This window comes from Prionailurus bengalensis, chromosome B1 (assembly GCF_016509475.1).
Source record: "Prionailurus bengalensis isolate Pbe53 chromosome B1, Fcat_Pben_1.1_paternal_pri, whole genome shotgun sequence".
NCBI classification, from domain to species: domain Eukaryota; kingdom Metazoa; phylum Chordata; class Mammalia; order Carnivora; family Felidae; genus Prionailurus; species Prionailurus bengalensis.
The window spans coordinates 64,015,940-64,036,732 of NC_057344.1; the positions used below are offsets into that span (position 1 = coordinate 64,015,940).

Sequence of the window (20,793 nt, forward strand, 5' to 3'; positions counted from 1 at the left end):
GTAACATAAGGATGTTTAATGACAGAAGAATGTACTGAAGCCAAAGTCAAAATTACATCAATATTTAGATTATGTCTGCTGGGGAGCCTGGGTGGCGCAGTCGGTTAAGCGTCCGACTTCAGCCAGGTCACGATCTCGCGGTCCATGAGTTCGAGCCCCGCGTCGGGGCTCTGGGCTGATGGCTCAGAGCCTGGAGCCTGTTTCCGATTCTGTGTCTCCCTCTCTCTCTGCCCCTCCCCCGTTCATGCTCTGTCTCTCTCTGTCCCAAAAATAAATAAATGTTGAAAAAAAAAATTAGATTATGTCTGCTAACATATCTGATGAATATAAAGATTATTATTTGTTTACATTATTTCATTTGTGAGAAATTAATACAAAAGCTAGTTTAGCAGTATATCTCAAAAGAATGATAATTGGTTATACGTATCTTTTAACCTTTCCGCAAATCCATTCAAGTAACCCTTGTTAGCAGAGTTGCTGAACATCAGCCAATTATCAAAAAGGTAAGATAAAAAAAAGGATTTTGAAGAAATCTATACTAAACCTTTCTATTTAAAGAAGCTTGGTTATACGTTTGTGTCCAAGAAATATTACTTTCTGTGATAAAAAAACACATATGGTGCCTTTGAGATATAATATGTAAAATGATCTATTTTCCTTGTTAATATTCACAGTAGGGAAGAAAGCCTTCATTTGGATGGGAGATGTACCTTCCCAGACCCACAAATGGATTAACTGTACAGAGGAGAGAGTTGCTGAGGTAGTCTTTGTTTTTACTTAATAGCTTATGGTTATTCTTTTTATTTCATTTTACAGTGATCTGTCTCCAAGTACAAAATTCACTGCACCTTGCTTTATGTCTAAAACTGTTTTAAGGATAGATTGGAAACTAAAACTTATTTGGTATTCTGAAATGCTTTTTCTCTGTAAGTAATTGGAAGCATTCATTAACAAGGATAATGAAAATAAAAGTCATGATGAATTTTGTAACTAATCACAAAGCCCACAAAAGCATATTGTCCATCTCAGCAATCAATCTATAAAATAAATGAAATCATAATGTTTCCATTTTTTCAAAGGAAAAATTATCTAAAAGTTGCTGGTGTGCTATTAGGCAGGCAGGCTGTATATATTTAGGCTGACAGAATAAAATCTTAAATTTGACTTGTTACTAGTTTAGTTGCCTGGACATTTTTTGAAATCTCTCTAGGTATCTGTTTATTCATCTTCAAGAGAGATTAATAACGTTCATGTCATGTGGGTAATTTTAAAGATCAAATGGACTAGTGCATATAAGCACTTGACACAGTATCTGGCACATAATAAGGGCTTAATAACATTAGTTTTGCTTATTATTTATTATTTATCAACAGTTAACAAATTCAAACCCAGGAGAACTTGTTGTTAGCAAGCAATGAGCTATTAATGAGTTTATTAATTCAGATAAAACCAGAATATAAAAGTTTTATAGTTCATGAAATCCACAAGGGAAAATATTAAAATGTGTCAATTTTCCCACTGGAAACATTCATTGTTTTGGTGAAGAGAGTCATGTATCAGTATGAAGACCTTGCTGCAGATTCTCAATAATTGAGGCAGAGTTAATATTTCCACTCTGAATCTTCAATTCTAAGGTTTAATATATTGTTTAATATATTCACCATTTAAATAAGATTAGAATATTAGGTATGTAAGGTATGAATTCAGATGTAATTTTTTTTCTAAGAATTATTATCCTTTTTTTTCAATGTAACAATTAAATGTTTTGTTGTTGTTATTTATAGCCATCCATTTGGATAAAAATATCTTAAAATATTCAAACAGCATGATTTAAAAATTACAAATAAGGAAAAAAGAATGCATTAGAAGTGGGAAATGTCTGTGACACAGGCCAGCACCTTGGTAGATTAATACACACTTGGAAAGAAAGAAGATCTTGTAGAATGTAGTAAATTGACTTTGCTAAAATCGAGGGCCACAGTGAAGGTCCCAGCACAGTATTTTTAATATTCAAAAATAATAAAACTGACTACTTTTCCTTAGGACCTGTCAAGTTAAATTATGAGGGGGCAATAATTAAGCACGAACATTTATCTGGGATCAAAGAATTGCAGTTCAGGGTATACAGATTTGGGTAGCTACCCAAACAGTTTCCCACTAGGGAGCAAAAGAGATTGCTTATATATGTAGTTTACAAAGAGTTTTTGATTAGTGTTGATGGCAGAAAAAAAAACTGTGACTGAAAGTAACTGGTTGCTAAGCAGTCTCTAAGTGTAGCAAGTTGCAGGTGTTTGGGCAGATTTCTTGGAACATTTGTGGTTTGGCCCGGTTCAAAAGTTCATGGTTCCACCCATGAAGATGTGTAAGGCCCATCTCCTTAATGGCCTCTTGGCTCCATTTTAAAGCCCCTTGATGTAAGTGACCTATTTTATTTCACCTGTCACAGACCAAATAAATTATCACATACGAATGCATTTCATTTTTCTTAAAGGAAGAGACAGAGGTTTTGCTTTTAGCCCTTTATAAAAGTGATAAAAAAAATGAGAGATACTTTTTCTGATCCTTTTGACTATTTGTCTAAGTGTCCCAGATCTGCTACCTCCCGATGCCCTTCTTGTCACCACACTTGTGTGTTAGTCCAGAGAATACTGAAGAACAGCAAGATAAACAAAGGCAATGAAGACAGATGGGAGTATCAGAGAAGCAATCTAGGAAGGAAGGTTTACAACTTGACCTTCTGAAATACTTAGAACAGCATCATTAGCAGTTCTAATTACTTTTTTTCCCCCTGCAATTAGATTGTTTGTCTATTCTCAAAGACGGTCATTGCTTACATTGCCAAATCCTTACTTTTTTTTTCATCTATTTTCTTTCCTATTTTCCCTGATTATTAGAAATATTCATTATTTTGATACTTAAAAATACTCATTTCTAGAAGTTGTCCATACATTTTACATGTTCTTTTATACTTTGATTTGGAGGAAATGATAAGTGACTATCCTTAAAAGCTTTTTCAAGGGGTGTCTGGGTAGCTTGGTCGGCTAAGAATCAGACTCTTGATTTATACTCAGGTCATGTTCGAATGGTTCATGGGATTGTGCACTGGGTGGGGCTCTGTGCTGATAGCAGGAAGCCTGGTTGGGATTCTCTCCTTCCCTCTCTCTCAAAAATAAATAAATAAACATTCAAAATAAAGGTTTTTTTCAACTCTTAAAAAACTAAGAACATCAACAAGGATGCTAAATACATATTTATAATAGATATTTATAATATACAATATATAAGTGATACTTAAAATAATTTGAAGATAAATAAATGCAAGTTAACACTTGTAGATTTCGTAGGCTGTTTTCAAACTATGCCTCATGGCCTTTTTGACATTTTATTTTTAAAAATAATTTCTGATCCTCTTTTTTCACACTTTGTTATCTTTTCCTAAGAAAAGTCCCAGTGAATTTCAAATGGATTTACAAGCCTATTTAATACAGTAACTAGCCTTCAAGTTGTTATTATACTGAGTCTTTCTCTTTGTATTTACAAAGATTCAGGAGTTCCTAATTGTACTAAGTGTATCTAGTCTTTACACTTAAAAAAAAAGTTTGTTTATTTTGAGACAGAGAGTGAGAAAGAGAGAACAAGCAGGGGAGGGGCAGAGAGAGAGGGAGACAGAGACTCCCAAGCAGGCTCCACACTGTCAGCGCAGAGCCCAGTGGCGGAGGGTGGGAGGCAAACCGAGGTGCCCTGAGATCCTGACTTGAGTGAGGTTAACCGACTGAGCCACCCAGGTGTCTCTAGTCTTTATACTTCTAAAGGGTGATGGTGGATGAAGCCACTGGCAGAGTCTGTGTGTTGCTGAGGAGACACTCTCAGTTAATCTAGCCTAATCAGCACTGATTGTTAATGCTTCCCCAAGCAACGTTAGTTTCTTCCAGGGGTGATAGTGGCAGGCAATTCTGGGGACTTCAAGAGACTCCTTGATGAGTACAGACAGTTGTTGGGATCTGTTCTTTGAACAGCAACAATTTTTAACAGGAGACAACCTGGATTGGTGGGGAACTGGGTCTCATATCTGGGGTGTGTGTGTGTTTCCATTAACAGTACTGAGGAGGCTGTTTGTTCCTCCAAGAAAACATCTATTGATATTTTAAAGAATATCAAGCAAAAATAAAGTTGGCATCACATCTTTTATGGCTTTTAGTGAACCTCTCGTGATTTAAATGTTTTCATCAGCGATGGCAATCCTTTGGGTGAGGCCACGAAGAAGTCACCGCGAGAGTGTCCAATAGTATTTGGTGAGGAGGAAGTGAGGGAAAACTAAGGCCACGGGTGATTTTCTGTTATTCTTCTTCTCAAGGGAGTGATGGTCTTTTCCTTGTCAGTTTCACAGGTCGCCGTGACCCCCTCATTTCCGGATGTTTTGTTTCAGATTCTCTCGCCCATGAGCAGTATGAGTCTTTCTTCATCCTCTTAGCTGCTAGTCACGGAGATGGCCAGGGGCCAGACACCCTAAACTCTGAGGCTGCAGTTCTGGAGTCCAAGGGGTTCTAGGCCTTCTCCTGGCTGTACCATAGGAGTTCAGCGCCGTGCTGGGGCGCTACAGCGGCCAAGAAGCCAAAAAAAACTTTCTCCTTACCCTTGGAATTCGCCGTCAGTCTAAACACTGAGTTAGGAATCTTTGCAGCAGAGCCCGCACTTTTCGTCCTGGGCTTCATCCCCACCACGCCCACCCCGCTCTTCCACACCCTCGGAACCACCTTTCTGCAGACCCCTCCTCATCCGGGCCTGGACTCCAGTTATACTGGCCAGGCCGGTTGTGGGTACGCCTAAAGGCTCTGCCGCCGCCTCCGCCCGCGCTGCGTTCCCCGCGTGAGCGCTGGATTATTCTAGTCTTTGAGCATGGCAGATTTCCACCGGATGACATCATGGGAGCCGAGTGAGTGCCGGCTCCGAGAGGGGGACGGAGAAGGGGAGGGGGAGGAGAGGAGGGGAGAGGGCTGGGAAGCGGAGCCAGAGCCGGGTGTACGTCCGCAAGCTGGGGAGGAGCGCTCCGCCCGCTACTGACAAAGGATGGGAGGATGCCTGCGCCGCGGGATGCTCCTTGCGCTCCGCCGCGCGGCCGCCTGAGCGACTTCGCCCTCCGCCGGTGAGTGATTGCAAAGATCGTTCAATCCGCCTCGCTGCGAGCCCGTACCCTCCTCGGCTCCCCGTCCCGGGCGTCTGTGTCCCTGACCCCGAGCGGGGCTTGGCACAGCACCAGGCTGGGAGCATTGGCAGCAGGTGCCTTTGCCCGGTGGGTCCGCGAAGCAGCCGAGGCTCCTGGCTGGGGTGCGTGGTGGGTGCTGGGACCCAACTCCCAGGCGGCGGGCTCGCCTGCGGGCGCCGCTCGGGTGAGTGGAGACTGTGCCAGCCGGCTGCCCGGGGGTAGTAGTTACCTCCGCTGGTCCGCCAGCGCCCGCCCTGCGCGCTAGCCTTTTCTGGTGGCTCCCCAGTGCGCGGCGCGCTGTTTACACCAGCTTCGTACTAGTCAGCGAACCGCACCCCTCGGAAAGCGTGGAATCGATGACGGCCACTTTACAGGCTCACGAGCTTCCAGTGTGGGCTTGAGGGGGGCGGGCACCGATCACCCCAGGGCGGGCGCACGCCCAGGACCACCGAGGGCAGCCTTTGTCTTGGGTGTAGCGTTAATGCACTCAAATCTGAGTCAGGCTCTCCGCAACTGTCGAGTCGGATCCGGGTCCCCGGCACCCACCCGCCTGGGCGAGGGATGCCATTGTGTTCCTGCGGCAGGCGGGACTGAGAGCTGGGACTTGAGACACCAGAAGTGTCCTGCGCCCACGGTAAGTGTCGCAGTTAGACAGGTGCAGGGCGAGCTTCTTAAGCTCCTGGAAGTGAAGTGACTAATTGAGGCCGAATGACGCCCAAGTTCTGTCCCCTAGTGGTGTGAGTCAAAGAGCAAACTTAGGGAGACGCACTCTAGCTTTCTTTCTTTTTTTTTTTTTTTTTTCTGGTTTCTGACGCGCTTATTGTGAGGATTATTTGCGGCAGGTGGATGGAATTAGAAGCAGGTTCAGGATACAGTTAAGGAGATCCACGCCTTCCTGGCAGTCCCTTTTGTTGTTCAGTAATTTCGGAAGAGGTTTTCTTGCCAAATGTGTTCGAGATTTGTCCTGTTACAGAGTTTTGAGGGCTTAAAGGGAAAATATTCGGAACCTGCTCAGGTGTCTTAGAGTTGTGATGCGTGTTAAGTGCTAGAAAGCCAAGATAGCAATACCCACGCCTCCTCGCTGCCTGCAGGTTTGACACACGTTTTATCGATGAATTCCTTCTGTTTGGGAAGAGTCCCAATTTTCAGATCACAGAGAAGTGGCGGTACCTATTGGAATATTTGATTTTGATATCACTTTATTTCCAGAAGTAACACATTGTTAAAAAGGTGGAAGGAATGAAAGTTTGTTACTTTGGGGTTCGGTTACTTTCTTTTGGAGTTTCATTCATGGCAATCTAAAATATTTAAAAATTTAAGAGCTGTTTTATTTTCATGGATTTAGTGTATAATGATCCCCGAATATCAAGGAGATTCTTGTATGCAAGTTTGATATTCCAGTATCTAACATAATGGTAGGGTGTAAGAAAGTAACAACCTCAGTTATAATTCAAAGAGTAATTTCATTTTCCTTTTCTTAAAAAGGGTTACTGGTTTTCCTTTAGACTGTTTCTTTTTCTTTAAAGATAGATGATCCAAGTGAAGCTTTTTAAAAACAGAAGTATAAAAGTGTAAAAGACCAGTGATTGCCCTTCTGATAAAGTTTGAAGTCTTTTTAGAACAGACATGATAGAAAATTATTTGAATTAAAACACGTGGTGGAAGTGAAAAAGGAGCTAACTGGGTGAAATGATGGAAGGAGATTTTACTAAATATAAATGGTGAGACTAAGAATTTCACATCAGTTTTGCTTTTGGAAAAGTGCACTGTGTGGCTTTTCCAGTCTTCTCTTGGGAAGTGCATAATTAAATCTTTGATTATGTGGTGTTATGTTGAGAGACCAATGATACGAGCTTACCTGTACCCAGGACTTTGGGGTTAGTGGCAACGTTTTCTCCTGTGATTCAGAAATAATTTTTATTTTATTATTTGTTTCCTGACTTATAAAGGGCTCCACCTGTTTCCTTAAAAGTTTTTCTTTTTAACTTTATTGTACTCGTCTCCTTATAGTAAAAGTTAAGGAGCTTTACATGAAGGTTCTTAGAGAGCCCCTTGCTCATGTTGGCTGCTTTTCTTACATATTATAGTGACAACATCTCTTTTTGAAACTAACCCTGTGAGCATACAGGCTGATGATGTGCTTATGTGATGGGGTACACCCAACATACAAAATATACATATGTATAAAATATATATAGTCCCAGTCACACAGTCAGCAACTAATAATCATAAGTAGGAGGTATATGGTATTTGGCTAGTGACTTTTGGCAAATGATATTTCCTTTAACAATAGAATGTGTTACTCCCTTTGAGGTAAGTAAAATTCCACATTAAAGATAGGTTATGTTTTATGTTTGAAATCTTTTATTTTAAAAATATTTATCCAAGAAGGTACAAAAAATGATCTTCACTACGCATACACTAGAGTATGTGAGGAAAGTTCTCAAAGTATGAGCATCTTATAAATATATATATATATATGATTTTGTATATTTAATAGGCAGTACAGTATTATTTTAAAAACATGAAGTAAAAGAATGTCCCTGAATTAGGGAATATTATCACGATGTTCTTTAATGTATTCACAAATATTTTGGCTATTTTGTTATGCAAGGATGCTTAACAGGAAAAAGATGAGAGGAAGTTGCATTATCAGACAAAAGAAAAACTATAGTATATTGCTTGGAGTAGGCAATAGTGATGTTTTCAAGATTGTAGAAAAGAGCATGATGTCAGAATACTGGAGGATTTCTAAGAAAAAAATTATGTAGGAGGAATAAGTTTATATTATTTGGTGGCCTCTTGTTTTCCCTGTTCCAGCTGTTGGATTTGAACAGATACTGTAGAATCTCTGTAATACAGTGAAACTCTGTGCCTTCCTTGAGGCAACATTATATCTTGAACTCCATCAGAGATTGTCTTATGAGCTTTTCTATGGTGTTTTTCAAATACTAGTTAAAGGATGTTTTATGCATCACAAGACATTGTGGTGTTAACTCTTGCATAGGTCTTTGATAAAGAAATTGGTCAGTAAAACGTTTTTGGCTGAAAAGTTTTGGTGTCTCTGCTTCTTCTGGAAATTGAAAGTTAAGAGTGAAAGTCAACAGTTATGAAACAGTAGAAAATATTCAGGAGTGTCATAATATCTTATTCACTGGGTTAAAATAACATAGGTAATGGAGTTTTTAAAAACAAAATTAAAGAACGTTTGAGACAAAATCTCCAGAAGCCCAAATCATCCCCTTGTTTGTTATGTATTATGCCACTTAATGGACCTCTATAATACTATTATTTTATTTTTAGTTTTTTAGAAGATTTTATTTTTAAGTAATCTCCGCACCCAATGTGGGACTAGAATTTACAGCCCTGAGATCAAGAGTTGGGTGCTCTACGGACTGATCCAGCCAGGTGCCCCTATATTTATTTTCTACTTCCCAATGTGTCAGAGTGATAAAAGCTGGGTAGGAAGGAAATGCATGTTCTAGTTTTGACTTTGTCATGTAATTGAGGACAGGCTTCTGAATCTCTTGAGCATTAGTTTCACTTTCCATAAAATAAAGATGATAACATCTGCCCTGCATTTCTCACAGGGTATGGTCCACCCAGTAAATGAGCTGATGTGCAAAAGTGATTTCCAAAAAACAGGAAGAACTGTGCAACAGATACTACCTCATTACTTAACTTTGTAACTTCTAGATATTTTCAGTTAAAGAAGTAAACTTATATAGGGGCTCCTGGTTGGCTCAGTCAGTTGAGTGTCTGACTTCAGCTCAGGTCATGATCTCCTGGTTTGTGAATTTGAGCCCCATGTAGGGCTCTGTGCTGAAAGCTCAGAGCCTGGAGCCTGCTTCAGATTCTGTGCCTCCCTCTCTCCGCCCCTTCCTTCCTCCCCCTTTCTCTCTTTCTGTCTGTCTCTCGCGTGCACACTCTCTCTCTCAAAAATAAATAAACAGAAAAAAATTAAAAAAAATAAAAAAAGAAGTAAACATACATAGAGGTGAATCTATATAGTTTGTGATTTCTATTTTAAACATCTGGTATTTTTAATTAGCTGCATTCTCGGCAATTCCTGTATTACAATTTATCATAAAACTTGCTAAATAGGTTGTTATATACCTTTTAATTGCAAGTTTGCTGGCGACAAATTCTCTCATTTTTTGTGTGTCTGAAAATATTTTTATACAGCTTTTATTTTTATAAAGAATATGTAAACCGGGAATAGAATTTTTGTTTGGCAGTCATTTCCTGTGAACACTTGAAGTAGTTATTCTCCTGACTTAGGCTTCCATCAGACCTGCCAGTCTTGCTGTTTTGCAGGTCATGTGTCTTTGTCTCTGGCTGATTTTAAGATTCTTCATTTGTCTTTAGTTTTTTTCAGTCCTTCAAAGATGTTAGTAGGTATGGTTTTCTTTTTGTTTATCCTCTTTAGAGTTTGTAGTGCTTTCTGAATTTGTGGATTGATGTGTTTCATCAGATGAAATTCATTGATGAGTTCTTGAAGAAATAGTTTTACTCCATTCTGTTTCTTTTCTTTTTTTCTGAGATCTCAGTTGTATGTTTAGTACACGGTTTCACTGTGCCCAGCATGCTCTTACACTTGTTTCACTATTTTCTACTCTTTCTTTCTATGTTTGTGTGGATATTTTCCTTTGATCTTTTATTCCAGTTTACTAGCCTTCTCTCCTTCACTATGGCTGTTATGCTTTCAAGCTCATCTATGGGTTATTACTGTACTTAGTGTATTTTTTTGGTTTTCAAAGTGCATTTCATTCTTTGCTATAGATACCAATTAATCTATTTTTCCACCCTTTCCTCTGTTACTTTGAACATATTAATCAAGATCATTTGAAAGTTTTTGTTAGTTAACACCAATAACTGGCTTACTGTAGAACTTTTCTTCAGTGTCTGTCTTTACTCTTGATTTTAGTAATTGTGTATAAAAATTCTAGAATCTCCGGATGATTTATCCAGGTCCAAAGAGTTGTCGGCACTCCTGCTAGGTGAATGAATTAGAGAGGTTGCCAGTCCTTATAATCCGATCAGTGACTGAGCTGACTCAAGTACTAATAGTCTTTATCCCTTGCGGGGGAACCTAGCTGCCAAGGCATAGATATTTAGAGCATCCACTGGTGCATTCACAGGTACTAAACACAATTCGGGGCAGTACTTCTGAGAATCCTGCTCTTCTTTTCAGAAGCGTTCTTCTTAGTCCTTTAGCATCGTATACGTAGCTTCACATGTCAGCAGACGTCATGTGGCTAAAACCACGCATGTGTCAGCTTGATGCTTCATCATTTATTTCTCACTGGCATCTTGGTCCCTCCTGCACCTATTTTTTTTTTTTTTTTTTTTTATCTCCAGCCCCATACGACTGCCAGAATTTCTGCTGGATTCCCTACCCTGTTTCAGTGGTCCCCTGCTCATACTCTCAGCCTCTTGGTATTTGTCTAGATTGGCAAATGCTCCCACTCATCATCCCAGGGGATAAAAACACCATTAAAATTCAGCTTACCTCTTGGATGCTTCTTCCATCTGAAATCTTGAAGCTAGTAAATTCGAATTCATGGTAACTAAATATAACAAATTGGCAAAACTTTTCTTTCTCTTGGGAGTGCTATACACACACAACAAACACACACATGTATGTATATATAAAACCCACTTTTTTTTCTGAACAAAGGAACCCCATGGTATATGAATCATCCTAACTTGCAAATAAATTCCACATATAAGGAGTGGATAACGTGGAAAGTCTGGAGCTTCCCTCTTTCTAGAAACAACTATCTTTTGTTTTTCAACTTGTTACTCAGACAAGCAACTGATACAGACTGATGTCTTGTCACTTGCATATAATAAAGTTAATAAGTTAAATGTGTATAACTTCTTTTTTTGGTATATAGATGAATGCACCAATACCAAAAATATATTTCTTCCAGAAGATATGATGCAAAGGTTGGTTAGTAGTTTCAGAAGTAATATCTGTAACAATACACTTCAAGTATGACCTAAATTAACTACACTTCTGTGGATTGACCTAGAATTTTTGTTGAACCTGTCTAGTGATGGATAGATACTCAAAGTGAACTAAAATATGTAATTCCACTTCTAAGTGATTATAAAAGTTTCTTAATGCTTATTTTTGAGAGAGAGAGAGAGAGAGAGACAGAGCATGAGCAGGGTAGGGGCAGAGAGAGGAGACACAGAATCCAAAGCAGGCTCCAGGCTCTGAGCTGTCAGCACAGGGCCTGAGGCAGGGTTCAGACTCATGAACCATGAGATCATAACCTGAGCCGAAGTCAGACGCCCAACCAACTGAGCTGCCCAGGCGCCCCTTAAGTGATTATAAATTCAGGGTAATTTCAGGAGTAGAATTTAGTGATTCATCACTTACCTATAACACCCAGTGCTCATCTCAACAAGTGTCCTCCTTAATGCTCATTGCCCATTTAGTCCCATCCCCCATCCCAAACCCCTCCAGCAACCCTCAGTTTGTTCTCTGTATTTAAGAGTCTCTTACGGTTTGTCTACCTCTCTGTTTTTATATTATTTTTGCTTTCTTTCCCTTATGTTCATCTGTTTCATATCTTAAATTACACCTGTGAGTGAAATCATAATGATATTTGCATTTCTTTTACCGGCTTATTTCACTTAACATAATACACTGTAGTTACATCCACATTGTTGCAAATGGAAAAATTTCATTCTTTTTGATCACCAAGTAATATTCCATTACACACACACACACACACACACCATATTTTCTTTATCTATTCATCAGTCAATGGACATTTGGGCTCTTTCCATAATTTGGCTAATGTCGATAGTGCTGCTATAAACATTGGGAAGCATGTGCCCATGCAAATCAGCACTCCTGTATTCTCTGGATGAATACCTATAATGCAATTGCTGGATTGTAGGATAGTTCTATTTTTAATTTTTTGAGGAACCTCCATACTGTTCTCCAGAGTGGCTACACCAGTTTGCATTCCCACCAGCAGTGCAAAAGAGATCCTCTATTTTCCACATCGTCACCAACATCTGTTGTTGCCTGAGTTGTTAATGTGAGCCATTCTGACAGGTGTGAGGTGGTATCTCATTGTGGTTTTGATTTGTATTTCCCTGATATTGAGTGAAGTTGAGCATTTTTGCATGTGTCTGTTAGCCATCTGGGTGTCTTCTTTGGAAAAATGTCTATGTCTTTTGCCCATTTCTTCCCTGGATTGTTTGGTTTTTGGGTGTTGAGTTTGAGAAGTTCTTTATAGATTTTGGATACCAATCCTTCATCTGATGTGTCATTTGCAGATATCTTCTCCCATTCCGTCAGATGCCTTTTAGTTTTGCTGATTGTTTCCTTTGCTGTTCAGAAGCTTTTTATCTTGATGAGGTCCCAATAGTTCATTTTTGCTTTTGTTTCCCTTGCCTCTGGAGACATGTCAAGTAAGAAGTTGCTGTGGCTGAGGCCAAAGAGGTTGTTGTCTGTTTAGTCCTCTAGGATTTTGATGGGTTCCTGTCTTATGTTTAGATCTTTTATCCATTTTCGATTTATTTTTGTGTATGGAGTAATAAAGTGGTCCAGGTTCAGTCTTCTGCATGTCACTGTCCAGTTTTCCAAAACCATTTGCTGAAGAGACTCTTTTCTTTTTTTAAATGTTTATTTTTGAGAGAGACAGAGACAGAATGCGAGTGGGTTAGAGGCAGAAAGAGAGGGAGACACAGAAGCAGAAGCAGGCGCCAGGCTCTGAGCTGTTAGCACAGAGCCCGACACGGGTCTCGAACTCAGGAGCCATGAGATCATGACCTGAGCTGAAGTCGGACGCTCAACCGACTGAGCCGCCCAGGCGCCCCGAGACTTTTTTGATTGGATATTATTTCCCACTTTGTCAAAGATTACTTGGCCATATGTTTGTGGGTCCATTTCTGGGTTCTCTATTCTGTTCCATTGATCTATGTGTCTGTTTTTGTGCCAGTACCATACCGTCGTGATGATTACAGCTTTGTAATACAGTTTCAAGTCCAGAATTGTGATGCCTCCTGCTTTGGTTTTATTTTTCAGGATTGCTTTGGGTATTCAGGGTCTTTTTTGGTTCTATACAAATTTTAGGATTGTTTGTTCTATCTCTGTGGAGAATGCTGGTGTTATCTGGATAGCGGTTGCATTGACTGTGTAGATTACTTTGGGTAGTGTTGACATTTTAATAATATTTGTTCTTCCAATCCATGAGTCTGGAATGTTTTTCCATTTTTTTGTGTCTTCTTTAATTTCTTTCATAAGCTTTCTATAGTTTTTAGTGTATACATTTCTCACCTCTTTAGTTAGATTTATTCCTAGGTATTTTATGGTTTTTGGTGCAATTGTAAATGGGATTGATTCCTTGATTTCTCTTTCTGCTGCTTTATGGTGTATAGAAATGCGACCCATTTTTTGTACATTGATCTTATATCCTGCAGCTTTGCTGAATTCATGTATTAGTTTCAGCAGTTTTTTGATAGGGTCTTTTGGGTTTTCCATGTAGAGTATCATGTCATCTGTGAAGAGTGAAAGTTTGACTTTTTCCTTGCCAATTTGGATGCCTTTAATTTCTTTGTGTTGTCTGATTGCTGAGGCTAGGACTTCCAACACTGTGTTGAACAGCAGTGGTGAGAGTGGACATCCTTGTCATGTTCCTGACCTTAGGGGGAAAGCTCTCAGTTTTTCCTCATTGAGGATGATATTAGTGGTGGGTCTTTTCATGGTCTTATGATCTTGAGAAACCATGGAGTTTTGAGACACAACCAAGTTGTTCAAAATGCCCGGAATGGGTTCTTTCCCTCCCATCCTTCCTTTCAGTGTATTAAGGTACATTAGGAAACTCACCGAGGCTTGGTAAGAATGATAAATTAGGGACTGTAGTGTTCCTTGCTTGTTATTTGGTGCTGACTCTCTGATGAGCAATGCCCTGATGCTCATACTGTGTGTCATATGCCTCTTGGAGTCTGATGTGTATCCTTTCAGGCTCACTTCCATTTCAGCCTCACTTCCAGGTCTTCCTGTGACTGTGGCAAACATTTTTGGCGGGCTGTGCCTCAATTGTGTTGACTTCTTCTCACCTTGAACTTCTGCAGAGTATCTTTCAACTGCTGCTCTGTGATTTGACCAGCATGTCTTATATATCCCTTTGCCCCTAAAAGTGCAGCCTAGAAGTGGGGAGAAGCTAATACCACTAGGAGAATCCCTCAATCAGTGGGAATAGGTGGGCAGTTCTGAGAGAGAAAGGCTTTCTGTAGTTCCCCCTGAGGGTCCAGGTTGAGTGGAACCTCATTTGGCCATGGTGACAACCCAACTCCATATTCTTATATTGGCTTTTATTTCCTATTTCACTTTACCTGGTGCTTCATTCTTACCATCTGGGATCACCTTCTGGTATTTGCACATTTTTTTTTTAACTAAAATTTTTAAATTTTATTTTAGAGAAAGGGAGAGCAAGAGTGAGAGAGTGAGCATGCGAGCAGGGGAGAGGGACAGAGGAAGAGAGAGAATGAATCTTAAGAAGGCTCCATGCTGAGCATAGGGTTTGATCCCACAACCCTGGGAAAAGTTACGTTAAGATTTGGATGCTCAACCAACTGAGTCACCCAGGCATCCCTGCACATAAGTTTCTATTTCACATTATTCTTTTGAAGGGAACTTGGGCTAAGATACATGGTAAATTACTTTTTTTTTTCTGTAGAAGAAAATGAAAAACAAAAAAAACAAAACAAGAAAGAACAAGAATCAGGACTAAGCCAATTCTATTTATAGTGAGAGAAATTGTAAGGAAAAAGCTAAAACAATGTATTTTTTCAAAGGTGTTTTATTTATAAAGTCGTCATCTTTCAGGTCACCAAATGAGGCTATTTAAAGAATTCTTCTAGTAACTATAAGGTCATCTGTTGACCTAATCAGTCCCCCCTTCCCCCACTTTTTGTTTTAGTTCCCTTTGATATGTATGCCCTAGCTAGGTCCTGGTGGCAAAATGAGTAACAAAATGTGGCACAATTACTGCCTCTTTTGGAAAGTTTTATTTCAGTGAAATTAATTAACCACACAAATGAACACACACATGCCAGGGTGAATGCACTGATGAACAAGTACACACTGGTGAGAAAGCCTGTTATAGGGGTTTGACTTAGCAAGGGAGACCTGGGCAAGCCTCTTTGAGAAGGTGACATGAGCTGACATCGATCAAAAGGATGAAAACGAGTTAATTAGAGAAGGAAAGAGTTTTCAAACAGAGGGACAATGAAGTGTGCGCAAGCCCTATTGTTGGGAAAGCTTGGCAGTTTCTAAGGAGTCACAGCCCGAAGGAGGAGATGTGCCAAGTAGGAGGGACTGTCACAAAATGCTTTGAATATTAAAGAATGAAGTGTGTATGCATGAGTGTATGTGATTGTGTATGTGTGATGGTGACAGTAAGGAGGGGCCTCATGAATAAACCAGATGACATTTGAGCAAAAAACAAATGTGTGAAACATCTGGGAGAATATTATATGATATATGCAGACTAACAAATACTTAAAGTTATGAACATTAAGTGTGTGAGAATTGTAGGAATGGATAATTTTGAAGTTAATGCATTTATAAATAAATAAAGTTGAAAGAAAAGGGATATTTATTAATTTATTCAATTTATTTGTCCTACCTCATGGGGATACCTTAAGAACTGTCTATGAGGCTTTTAAAATTCTTTACATCTAAGGAGTTTTACAGTGTTACAAAAATTTATGTATTTTTATTAGTTATCTGTTAGTTTTTAAGGTGGTAGAATTGTAGATAGACTTTCTCTTTTTTTAATTTTTAAAAAATGTTTATTTATTTTTGAGAGTATTTATTTTTGAGAGAGAGAGAGAGAGAGACAGAGTATGAGCAGGGGAGGGGCAGAGAGAGAGGAGACACAGAATCTGAAGCAGGCTCCAGGTTCTGAGCTGTCGGCACAGAGCCCGATGTGGGACTCGAACCCATGAACAGTGAGATCATGCCCTGAGCTGAAGTCGGATGCCCAACGGACTGAGCACCCAAGTGCCCCTAGACTTTTCTCTTTTAAAAGTATTTCAACTAAACTTTTACTTGAGATTGATTTTAATAGTGTAGCACACAAAGAGTGTATATAGATGCTGCTGAGGTATGGTGCATAGCCACATTTAATTACTCAGTCCCAGAAGAGTTCATGTACTTAAGTTTTAATATAGTTAAATTGCCTAAGTACTCACACAAGTTTGGATTCTGCTTTTGCTAATTTCTCCCAGATTTGAAATGTAAGAAATTAGAGACAAATTACTTTCCACCTAGAACTATATTTCCTTTGATATTTCTTAGCAATTTTGCCTTAACGGAACCCAAAGTTGTATTTAAGACACGGTGTGAAATGACCCTCTAAGATTTAGCATAATATATATAATGGTCTTGCCAGCAATACTCCCTCTTTCATGAGATAGCTTGGTTTATCTTTATAGGTTACTTTTAAACTTAATCTTTTATGAAATCTCTTGTCTATTATTTTAAAAATATTTAGTAAGTACAGGGGAAAACATGTATTTACTCAGTAATTACTACATGAAACAAAGATTTGTGCCATGAACAATGAGAGGGAATTAGACAGAAGTGGGGGGAATTAAATGGGCAGATTATTAGGATGTTGAATAACAAGTATCAAAGGTAAAGTCTGAGACATTTAAAAAAAATGTTTATTTATTTTGAGATAGAGACAGGGCAAGCCGGGGAAGGGAGAAAGAGAGAGTAAGATGCAATCCCAAGCAGGCTCCACACTGTCAGAGCAGAGCCTGATGTGAGGCTCAGTCTCATGAACAGCGAGATTCTGACCTGAGCTGAACAAAATCAAGAGACAGACGCTTAACGGCTTTACCGACTGAGCATCCAAGTGTCCCTGAGACTTTATGATTTGTTCCTTACAACATTCACGTTAGAGGATAACCACCCTTAGGCTCTGAAAAGCAGAATCATTAAACTTCCTTAGCTTTTGTAGACCAAAATTAAGAAAAGAATCTTAAAAGCAGTGGTAATAGACACTATTTCCGTGGACTTTTGTTATGAGGATGAGCCATAGTTACCAATTTATAGATATTGTTAAAAATGATGCAAAAGGTGTTAAAATTTTTTCAACACAGTACCCAGTAACCCAGAAAGGCCAAAAATATATTTTGGGGACATGTAAAGGAATCTTTGTGTTAGAAGTCTAATTACACAAATCTGTTTTTCTTTAAATAATAAAAGTAAGTGTTTCAAAATGTTGATAGTGGTCCTGGGACTATGGTTAGTTTTTTACCCTACTTCTCCTTATTTTCCAAATAATTTTTCATAAGTATGATTTCTTTTGACAAAAAAAGTTAGATACTTCTTGAATGGAAAAAAAAAAGATGAAGCAAAACTTGAAAGTGATAGCTTCTGTTAAATCTGAATAGTTCTCTTGTGGGTGTTGGTTATTTTTTAATACTTTTGCATTTATCTGTATATCTTTTATGATAAAATTACATATAGAGAAAAATGGTGTGAAAAAAATCTTCTATTTCATGCTAAGTTACACTCTATGGAGATACATCTAGTGCAAAAACTTCTTTGAATAATTTGCCTCTCAACAGTATGAGAGACAACTCTTACTGGGATCTAAGAATTTTTTTTTCATTGAAGTTGCATTAATTTCAGGTGTACAGCATAGTGATTAGACAACTATAATTATGCTCTGCTCACCAAAAATGTAGCTACCATCTGTCACTATACAACACTGTTACAGTACCATCAACTATATTCCTTATGTCGTGCCTTTTAGTCCCTGGACATTCATTCCATAACTGGAAGCCTGTGTCTCTCACTTTCCTTCACCCATTTTGCCCATCCCCCCAACAACTATCAGTTTGTTCTCTGTATTTATGGGTCTGTTTCTGCTTGTTTTGTAGATTCCACATACAAGTGAAATCATATGGCCTTTATCTTTATCTGACTAATTTCACTTGACATAATACCCTCCAAGTTCATTCATACTTTCACAAATGGCAAGATCTCATTCTTTTTTTATGACTGAGTAACATTTCAGTGTGTGTGTGTGTGTGTGTGTGTGTGTGTGTGTGTGTGTGTATCACATTTTCTTTGTACTTGATCTGTCGATGGGCACTTGGATTGCTTCCATATCTTGAGTATTGTGAATAGTGCTGCAGTAAACAGAGGTGCATATATCTTTTTGAATTAGTGTTTTTGTTTTCTTTGAGTAATGTTTGTTTTAAATAAACCCAGTAGTGGAATCACTGGATCATATGATATTTCTATTATTAATTTTGAGGAACCTTGATACTATTTTCTACAGTGACTGCACCAGTTCACAATCTCAGCAGCAATGCATGAGGTTTCCTTTTTCTTCACATTCTCATTCTTTCTTGTCTTTTTGCATCTAGTCATTCCAACAGGTATATTGTGGTTATAGTTTTCATTTCCCTGATAATTAAAGAGGTTGAACATGTTTTCATGTGCCTGTTGGCTAACTGTATGTCTTTTTTGGAAAAATGTTTATTCAGGTCCTCTGCCTATTTTTAAATTAGAAATCATGTTTGTTTTAATTTTTTTTTTTTTCAACGTTTATTTATTTTTGGGACAGAGAGAGACAGACCATGAATGGGGGAGGGGCAGAGAGAGAGGGAGACACAGAATTGGAAACAGGCTCCAGGCTCTGAGCCATCAGCCCAGAGCCCGACGCGGGGCTCGAACTCACGGAGTGCGAGATCGTGACCTGGCTGAAGTCAGACGCTTAACCGACTGCGCCACCCAGGCGCCCCGAAATCATGTTTGTTTTAAATAAATTGTTTTAAGTCATTGATTGTCATCTCTAACTTGTTCTAATAAATAATTACAAGAACAATTAAAAATTACTAAGTTTTACTTTTATGTGGTTTTGTGTGCTTTCATAGCACATAAACCTATGTTTTTTCCTCTTAATGGTGGTAACAGTTATGTACATTACAGACTCTCTGAACTCACAAACCCTTTTGTCCATCATGGGCTCCTACTCACTTAGCAGCCTTGGTGTGAATTTGATCATGTGCACTTCCCCATGTGGGTGCTCGGTGGAGGGTGGGGGGGTGTCTAGGCTTTTAGAGATGGAATGTTTTTATGTTCTTCCTCAGAGAACAATTATTATATTTTGCTTACGGAAATATCTGTTATATAAAGAAAATTTGAAAACTTATTTTAAATAGAAAGTCTCAGTTTCCCCTCTGAGAGAAATGGGAAACAATGGTAGTTGGAAAAAGTTGACTCAAGCCATATTGAGTTGTTTTGAAATAATCTCCATTACTTCCTGAGGTGACAGTGGTCAAACTGCTTAACCTGTTTGAATGTTGGTTTCCTTTTCTGTAATACATGGATGATAGTACCTCCTTCCTACAGTTGTTGTGAGAATTAAAGGTAGTAAGTAAATTTTCTTTAATGTTTATTTATTTTTGAGAGAGAGAAAGAGAGAGAGAGTGAGTGAGTCAGAGCTTGAGAGGGGAAGGCCAGAGAGAGAGAGGGAGACACAGAATCTGAAGCAGGCTCCAGGCTCTGAGCTGACAGCACAGAGCCCGACACGGGGCTCGAACTCACAAACCGTGAGATCATGACCTGAGCCATAGTTGGACGCTTAACCGACTGAGCCACCCAGGCGCCCCATAAATTTTCTAATAATAATAGCTATTTAATGTGAGTAGTTCATACCACTATTAAAGCTAATATATATTCTTTAAACTCTCAGGTATAGCTTTTGTTTAAAATATGGTGTATGCTATACACTTAAAGTTTTGAGGTGTCTTTGTACTTTTTCGGTGTGGGTGAAATTTGAATATTTAGTTGCGTGAGAGGAAAGTTGGCAACAACCACCACCTCCACCTCCACATAAGTAAATGACGGAATGAATGAATAGTATTAATAGTTGGCATCATTTTATAGTGAGTGCTTTTATTTTTCTCCTCTTTCTTTCTAAAATTTTCAATAATGTGGGCATTTCATTTTGATAATGGTAATATGAAGAAATGAGACTATTTGAAAGATAAATGGTAATATGAAGGAAGATAAGTTAATTGCTTAATTATTAGTTTGTGAACATACACACCATAAACATTTCATCTGATACCCCAGGATGTTTTTACTATTGTCCTACTAGGTATCTTATTAGTAGGATAATAAACATAATGCAAAATAAAAGAATAGATGTGGATTTTTTGGATATTTTTATAGCTGTAAAACAACAGGTAAAGCATGTGTGTTGTAAAAAGATTTAAACAATATAGTATTAAGAGTAGAAAATGAAAGTCCTCCTTCAATTCCCTCTCAACTCAAAAATATTGACTTCTTTCCTCAGATGTATCCACAATATAGACATCACATTCTCACATACATATATTTATGCTCAGATAAGAACATGTACATTTTGATAAATATGCATTGTGCTGTGCCTTGTCTTATAGTATCTCTTGGATATCTTTTTCGTACACTTTAGTTTACAAACTGTATGGTATTGCATTTCTGGAGGTATTCTGCAATTTTACTTCTAGAAAAACTCTTGCATGTGGGCACAAAGAGACATGAGTTTATG

The 20,793-nt window shown here is 38.7% G+C and overlaps 1 protein-coding gene across 2 annotated transcripts in view; it reads left to right on the forward strand.

Moving 5' to 3' along the window:
• Window positions 1–4,987: 4,987 nt before the first annotated feature.
• MARCHF1 (membrane associated ring-CH-type finger 1) overlaps window positions 4,988–20,793 on the forward strand; it is an 889,798-nt gene continuing 873,992 nt past the window's right edge. Inside the window, exon 1 of one of the 2 annotated variants that reach the window (XM_043566174.1) lies at window positions 4,988–5,143. The gene's annotated coding sequence lies outside the window, so the exon portion shown is untranslated. The remainder of the gene's footprint in view (window positions 5,144–20,793) is intronic. The other variant, XM_043566194.1, reaches the window with a different exon arrangement.